An 8468-nucleotide genomic window follows, 5' to 3' on the forward strand; every position below is an offset into this window, starting at 1 on the left:
AGACTTACAGATCTTACTCTTTTTTTTCTTTTTATTCCTTGTATTGCTTCTGAGCCTACAAAGTTATCTTTCCTTTAGAGGTTTGGAAAACACTCAATTCTATTTCTCTGAGATTTTGATGTTTAAAAAAACCCCACATTCAACTCTTCCACTCAATTGGAATTTATTTTAGTGCATAATATAAAGTGAGATTTGAAAATTACTGTTTCTTCAAATTGCTAGTTAATTGTCCCAACACCATTTATTGGGTAATCCTTGCTTTCCCTCATTGAGCTGTAATGAATCTTACATCTTTGTACATAATCAGGTCCATTTCAGCACCATCTGTTCTGTTACAGTGATCTTTCAGTCTGGTCCTGGGCAGATACAGATGAATTTTTGGAACTGCAAAGCTAAGGAGCTAACCGTGGTATTGATATGTCCTCCTCAGGGGCCGGGAGTCATTTCTCTCTGAAAGCATCTGATGACAGTTCTGTAACTTTTATTTATTATTTGATTGCTTCATTGTTAAGTCCTTACGAATTAAAGCTCTTTGAGGGCTGTGATTGTCTTTGACAAGGTCAAATACTACCTGAGCTCTGTTCTGGAAAACAGCAATGGTCAAGAAATCTCCCGCTCCTTTGTGTTCCTGGAAATGCTGACTGCAAAGAACCAGCCTACCCAGTATGAGTTGGCTAAGACTCAGGGATAACCCCCTGTTTACCGAGGGCAAGGCCAGACAGATCCTACAAATTCCCATTGTTTGTCTCATAAATGATTAGCTCCACTCTTTGTTCCTGATCAATGTGGACAAAATACTCACTCACTTGTCTTGACCAAACCTTAGTTAGGCATTTTCCCACCCTACTAAACCCTGAATTTTGACCCATGCTCAGTCTGAGCCAACAATGGAATATGGAGCCTCACCTTCACAACCCCTCCTGCAAATGGGCTGACCACAAAGGAAAACAGTCCCACATCAACTGTCTAATCACATCCCTTGCTCATTTTGCCCCCTCCCCGCAGTTCTTGTTTACTCTTCCCTATAAACGTTTTGCTTGGCTTCAGGTGGAAGCATTCTTCCCATTACTATAGTCTCTTTCCCCATCTTGCAATAATCCATTTCCCTTCACATTATTTTTTACTACTCCAGAAGTAATGTCTATCCATTCACTGCTGTATCCCCAGGGTCTACAGAATTCCAGTAACAGAGTAGGTTATTAATAATGGTTCAATTAATGGGTCAAGTATTTTAAAAAATTATAAACATAACACATAACCATTGAAAGACAAAAATCAAACAGTTGAGAATGACATAAAGTAAAGTATAAAATCCCCGTTCCCCTCAAGTTCTATCCTTTGGAAGTTGCCATTATGTATGTTTCTTTCATATCTTTCAAGACACTTTCTATCCTATGTGAAAAAAATATATGTATACCTTACAAATGAGACTATTCATTATTAATATTCTTCAACGTTCTATGTTCACTTAGCAGTCAGTACACCAGTGTAACTTGGGCATCATTTCCCATAATGGTCTATGTAGGGTTTCCACATTCTGCCAAACAGCAGTGTAGCACTCCATTGGGTGGCACATTCTGGAAGTACCATCCTTTATTTGTTATATTGTTCCAGGTTTTTGATACAAACAGCACTACTGCAAATACCCTATGTATTTTTATGTACCTGTACAAGTGTATATACAAGGATAAATTCCTACAGTGGAAATATTTAAGAAGTTCAGATGTTGGCAGATTATCAAATTATCCTTCAGCTTTATACTTCCATCAAAAATGAATAAGCAGAATTAAAAATTCTGGTTATTATTGGACTTTGCCTATATTATAGATGAAAGATTGAATCCAGCTGCTAATACAGTTTACGTTTCTTTGTGTGAGATTGAACATGTTTTCACATGGTGATTGGCCTTTTTATGTTGGGTTATTCTTTTCTCACTGATATTGAAGAGTTCTTTTGATATCAAATAAATTAGTTTGCCTGTCACATATGTAGCAAATAATTTACCTGTTTGTCTTTGACATTGTAAATGTTATTTATATTGTTTGGCCATAGAAAATGTTCATATTTTTATGGTCAGAAGTGTTCATCTTTTCTTGTATGGCTTCTGTGTTACTTTCAGTTTGATGTACAGGCATATCAGAGCCTGACCTGGGACTCGATCCTGGGTCTCCAGGATCACACCCCGGGCTGCAGGCGGCACTAGACCGCTGTGCCACTGGGGCTGCCCTCGATTTTTAAATTATTTAAAACAATATTTCCAGATACAAATTTATACTCATTGTTGACTATTTCCTATGGATAGGTTCCGAGAAGTATTATTGAGAGCCAAAATGTGTGAATATTCTAAACACTTATTAAGTGTTGCCAAATCAAGGCCACCAATTTTCACTCCCTTTTGTGTCCACTGATCAGAAAAGTTAGAATGTGGGATGCCTAGGAGGGTCAGTGGTTGAGCGTCTGCCTTCCGCTCAGGTCCAGGTCATAATCCCAAGATCCTGGGATCGAGTCTTGCATTGGGCTCCCCACAGGGAGCCTGCTTCTCCCTCTGCCTGTGTCTCTGCCTCTCTCTGTGTCTCTCATGAATAAACAAATAACATCTTTAAAAAAAAAAAAAGGAAAAGAAAAGTTAAAATGCTGGAGATGAGAAGTATCAGTGAGCCAGGAGGGACCCTTTTTTCTGCAATTTCCTGCTCCATGTGAGCTCATGGTCAATATAGTTTACATATTTCCTCTATGATTTCCTGTGACCTTTAAAGCTAGATTGGAGCAAGGGGCAAATTCTATCTGTGGGTAATGAATTTGGGATAAATGGATTTCTCTCTTTTAAATATAAATGAAGGGAGAATTCACAAATCCTAGCCGTTTCTGCTAATTCCAGCGCAGGTAAATTGCACGCTGCCTTGCATACTTAGAGAAAAGCGTGATGCTAGAATTTCTGTTTTCAGAGCTGAAACTGGTTTAGGCACTTCAGTTAAAATTACAAGGTGGCTGATTTGTCTGATGGTTTCTTTTTTATGGGCTCCAAAGGATTATATAACCTCACACCTAGAGATGCGGCTTGACTGATCAATCTTCTACATTAATTTCAAGGTTCGCACTTCTGTTTCTGCCTCTGCCATCTTCCCCACAGGACCGTAAGCTTCTTGAGAGCAGGCTTGCCTTGGGATTGGGCATGGTGGGATGCCCGGACAGTTGCTGAGGAGAGCTTTGTCAAATCACTAAGTGGAATTCTCTGGACTTCTTCTTCTTCTTCTTCTTCTTCTTCTTCTTCTTCTTCTTCTTCTTTTTTAAGATTTTATTTATTTATTCATGAGAGACACAGAGAGAGGCAGAGACACAGGCAGAGGAAAAGTAGGCTCCCTGCAGGGAGCCCAATGTGGGACTCGATCTCAGGACTCCAGGATCATGTTCTGGGCCAAAGGCAGGTACCAAACCGCTGAGCCACCCAGGTGCCCGAAATTCTCTGGACTTCTTACAGCTGCCAGTTACTCAGGGAACTCTGATCTGATCTGACATCACAGACTCTTCTCCCTCAAATAAGAACCTGCATTGTACAGGAACTTTCTGCAGGTGGATATAGTGGAGGCTGTGGACTTTGTGTACAAAACCATTTGCTATTTGCACAAAGACTGGAGTTGGTGGCTCCTCTGCTCAGTTCCTGTGTGTCTTTGGGCAAGGGTACCTTGAACAACTTATATGATAAGCATTTTTTTTTTCTTGATTTCACTGAAGTTCCTGGCAGGTTCTCAGCCCCATGCCCCCCTCTAGATTTTTGCAAGTTTTCTCAGCAGATACGTGCCAGTCTTGCTTTTGGAGCTTGTGTGAAGTGTGAATGGTCTCTGGCCAAGAGAGCAGGACTGGGAGTTGATGTGGACTAGGACGGGGAAGAAGGGGGTATGAATGATGAAACGAGGTTCTTGGGTCAGCTGGGAAGTAGACATACTCTCTGTCAGGCACAGGTGACCCCAGGTGGGGGTGGACGCAGTCTTACCAAAAATGGGCCTCAGTGAGTGCCCCATCCTGACCTCCTTAGCATGTTCCGTGCCCTCGTTGCTGGCGGTCGGAACTTCTAGCCCAAGAATTGGCCTTTAAAATCCCTGACCCCCCAAAAAATAAAATAAAATAAAATAAAATAAAATAAAATAAAATAAAATAAAATAAAATAAAATCCCTGACCCTCCGAAGCAATGAGGCACAGTCTGAGCTGGGAGGGTGGCAGACTGGGGTTCAGGACTCCTCCCTTCTGTTCTCTGTTCTCAGAGTTGCTTCAGATTTCCCAAATGATGTAGTTGAGCCACTGGGCAAGGCTGGCCTCAATTTCCCTGAGATGAGCAGGTGGGAAGGTGGAGATCCAAGGTGAATCACCATTTGTGAGGGGTCAGACATGGCAGATTAAAAATAAGCACTGATGGGGGGAGGAAGCCAGAAAGCACAAAATTAGAGTTGGCGCATGAGAGAAAAGAGATTAAACGGAAAAAGAAAAATCGCCGGCAGCTTTGGATTTACCCAGCCAGAGTTCTCCGGTGGGCAAGGAAAGCTTAAGTAATCCAAATTAATTTCTAGTTAAAGGCAGAGCTCAGAGAGCAATCAAACAGGTGACCACAGCTGGCACCAAATTTCACTGGGAGATAAACTACGGATGCTAAAATTCAACCGTGTGTGTTGAGAGACTGGAAACAGCCGACGCCAGGCACAAGGTGGAGGGTAGAATGTTCCAGTCATTCATTCAGTACTTTGTGCTAGGCACTGGGTTTGCAGCGTGTGTCTGAACCATGGTCACTGCCTTGGAGTGGCTCATAGTCTAGGGTGAGAGGTGCCTGAAGACAGTGCTGCAGGGCCATGGGATAAGAAATCCCATGACAGTAGGTGAAGGGGGTAAAGAGGAAGCAGGGAAAGTGGAGAGGGTGTGAGGAACAAGGAAAGACCTTCTGCAGGGTCAGAGGCCTCTTCAGACCCCCCCCTGAAGGACCAACAGGGATGCTCATGGGGAGGTGGGGGAGGGACCTGAGGCAGTTGGAATAGCAGGTGTGGTGACAGGGACTCCAGAGGGCGCCCGGGCATCCCCAGGCAGTCCTGGAAGGCTGCCCCGTTGGGTGCACTTGGGGACACAACAGAAGTGAGGTCACGGCCACATCGTCTCCAGGCTTTTGGAAGATTCCTCAGGCAGCATGGTGGGGTTATATTTGGGGTGAAGAGGGAGGAAGAGGGGTCGTCTGCACAGCGATGACAGTCACCTAGGGAAAGGGACAGTGGCCTGAACTGAGGCTCTAGGGCATGAAGACAGAGAAACTGGAGATGGATATGGGAAAATTCAAAGGGTGGAATTTGTAGTCTTGATGATGGGGTAACTATTTCAGTGCATCTTGTCAGGAGTCGGACTTGGTGACTAGGTGGTGCCATCCTTGGGATTGGGAAGGAGAGAGGATGAGGGGGGGCCTCGGATGCACAGTCAGGACCTGCAGGGTACATGGGGCTCCTATAGGACATCCAGATACAGGCAGTTTGTAGCCTTGTCCCTTTCCTTCTTGCTGTTAACTCCCCCTTTGGGAAGTGGGCACCATCTGGGTGCTGCCCCAAACTTCCATCTGGGGCTCTCCATACCCCTCTTCCCAGCAGAAGTCCCTGATCAGTGGGTTTAGAGGATGGCTGCTGGCAGTGGCATTTGAAGATATCCAACTTTGTGGTGTGAGAGGGTCTCAACTCTTCTAGCTTGGCCTTTGAGAGCTGATTTTGAGTGTTAATCCTTGGGGGATGAATGGGGCGATGACTTTCAAACTCTATTCCTTGGAGCTCTAGGTTTCTGGCCTCAGGGACTACTGAGTGGAGGCAGGTTGAGGGGGACAGGCACGGGCGGGGAGAGAGGCCACGTGGAGATCCAGGGCAGGCTCCAGCTCCCCTGAGCACCCTCCCCACCGAAGAAAGGCTCTTTTAAAAGGTGGTTTGTAGGAAAAGCCATTTATGGGTACCTGGCTGGCCTCCATCTAGTGATGTTCACATTCCAGTGTGGACCCTTGAATGGAATTGGGTTGGGGCAGGGGAGGGACGGACAAACTGGAGACAGTCCAGGAGGTCTGAGGTAAGGAGCTTATTTAGTGCGGTGCCAAGCAGCAGCCAGAGCAGGTGTGGTTTATGCCGAGTCCTGGGAAGGGTGAGGGGCATCCCTTATGAGGCCGTGGGTGGCTAGGCTGGGAAGACAGAAACATCGCCAGTGCAGGGGCGGCCATCTGACGTCGGCCTGCAGAAACCAGAACGCAGATATATTTTATTTGGCTCCCAAATTATTTGTTATAATTTCTGAACTAGTTGCCAGCATTCAAAAATCAGGAGACTTTATATAAAATCCTGATTTCGGACTTCTCTGAAAAAATAAGACAAGACCCGAGAGCACGGGGCTGAAACAGCTCCCAGGGGGGTTGTGCCTTCAGGCCTTCACCCTCCTCTTGTCACCCTGCCAGCTTTGCTCATTGGTGGGACATACCTGGGGGCTGTGAGCATTTCACCTTGCCCCTTCGAGTCAAAGTCACCTCCCTTAAGCCAAGCAGGCCAGGGGCTGGGGGCTCACTCCTTTAGACGTTCCTAGCACAAAAAGGACTGGTTTTTTTTCCTCCCTCTGTTCCCAGCTCTTGGGCTGAAGCTGAGTCCTACTATGGGAACTGCCTCCTCGTCTCTACCATCCTGCTTGTCACCAGGTGCGCGAATATAGTTGCCCTTTAGACAGTGACTGTGAAAAGAATAGCAACGGTGACGAACATTGAGGGAGAGAATTATGTTAGAGTCAAGGCAAGAGGGCTTTGTCCTAGTCCAGAAGGAGAGAACAGGTCTGTGGCCTGACCAACTAGAGGGAGTTACCTCCTGCAGATGGAAAGAAAAGGTGTTGAGGGGAGAGGAGGAGCAGGAGTGCTGGGGATGGTGGGAGGGGGTGAGAGGAGGTGCAGGAGTCTGGGGATGGTGGGAGGGGGTGAGAGGAGGTGCAGGAGTCTGGGGATGGCAAGGAGGGGGTGAGAGGAGGTGCAGGAGTCTGGGGATGGTGGGAGGGGGTGAGAGGAGGTGCAGGAGTCTGGGGATGGTGGGAGGGGGTGAGAGGAGGTGCAGGAGTCTGGGGATGGCAAGGGGCCCAGGAGCCGGGAGCACCTGGGTTAGTTCAGAGGCGAGTGCGGCCTGGATTGGAGTAATGCAGGGGCGTTTGAGGGCATTGTGGGCAGTAAGCAGCCGGCCGGAGGCGGGTGGGTGAAGAGGGGTGGGGACAGGGCCCAAAATGCCCCGTCCTTGGTTTCTGGGCGCTGTGAGAGGCAGAGCGGCGCATTCCTCGGGATCCAAGTTCCGGGGCGCAGGGAGCAGGTGCAGGGAGGGTGGACAGGCTGACTGCCGCTGAGTCTGAGGTGCCCCCCGACATCTCAGGGGAGATGCCGAAGGCACAGGTGCAGAGCTCTGAGACCCCTGGGCTGCAAAACCCGCTGTTTGATGCGGCCCCCTGCGGCTCGGTGGGTTAAGTCTGACTGGTGATGTGGGCTCAGGTCCTGATCGCAAGGTGGGGAGATCGAGCCCTGCCCTGAGCTCTGCGCTGAGTGGGGGAGTCTGCTTGGGATTCTCTCTCCCTCCTCCCCTGCCTCCTCACTCTCTCTCTCTCTCTCTTAAACTACAAATAATAAAAAAAATAAAAATAAAAAGGGCTGTTTGCTACAGATCCACAGGTCTGCTGGTGGGCTGCACACTGGGCCCCTTGCTTCTCCCGTCTGGACAGTTGCCTCATTGAGTCATTCAGTCCCCGCTCCCCGCCCCCCACTAGGCGCTGGCCAAATGGCAGTGAACAAACAGATGCTCTTCCTCCCCTCAAGGAACTGAGCCGCGAGTTTGCAGAAAGTGTGGATGTGAGTGGATTCCCTCCCAACCGTCTGCCTCCCCACGATATTGGGGTTATTAAAGGTGGTTTGGGTGTGCTCTGCATTTCCCCGCTCTTGGATGGTGGTGAACGGTCTAGGACAGATTTACTTGTGTCCTCACACTTTGCGGCTGCCTTTAGAGGAGAGTCTCGACACTGTCTGCCGTTCCTGCCCCCAGAGTGGGCTACTCGCTATATTTGGCTCTAGACATCGCGTCGGAAGCTCTGCATTCTGGGAGAGAGGAAACCAGACTCAGATGCCTTCTCAAGTGTTCGGGCTGCTCTCCGCGGCTCCGAATGAAGTATTTCGAGTCGTGTGAGACTTAACCTTTTTCAATATGCATAACCAGAAGAAAGTAAATTAATCATGAACATTGATTTGCTCGTCGTATTTGCTGATTTGTCTCCTTTTCTGGACTTTAAATATCTTGAGGCAGGGTCTGTATCAGTCAGCCTTGTTATCTTCGGTTTCTAGTAGAGTCCGTGGCACATAATAGGCAATTAACGAACATGTACACCGTATGCAAAAACCAAAGGGGAGCATCTCTTGATGATTGTCTTGTTCTTTTAGTTAATTCTTATTTTATTT

The sequence above is a fragment of the Canis aureus genome, chromosome 18 (genome assembly GCF_053574225.1).
Source record: "Canis aureus isolate CA01 chromosome 18, VMU_Caureus_v.1.0, whole genome shotgun sequence".
NCBI lineage: Eukaryota > Metazoa > Chordata > Mammalia > Carnivora > Canidae > Canis > Canis aureus.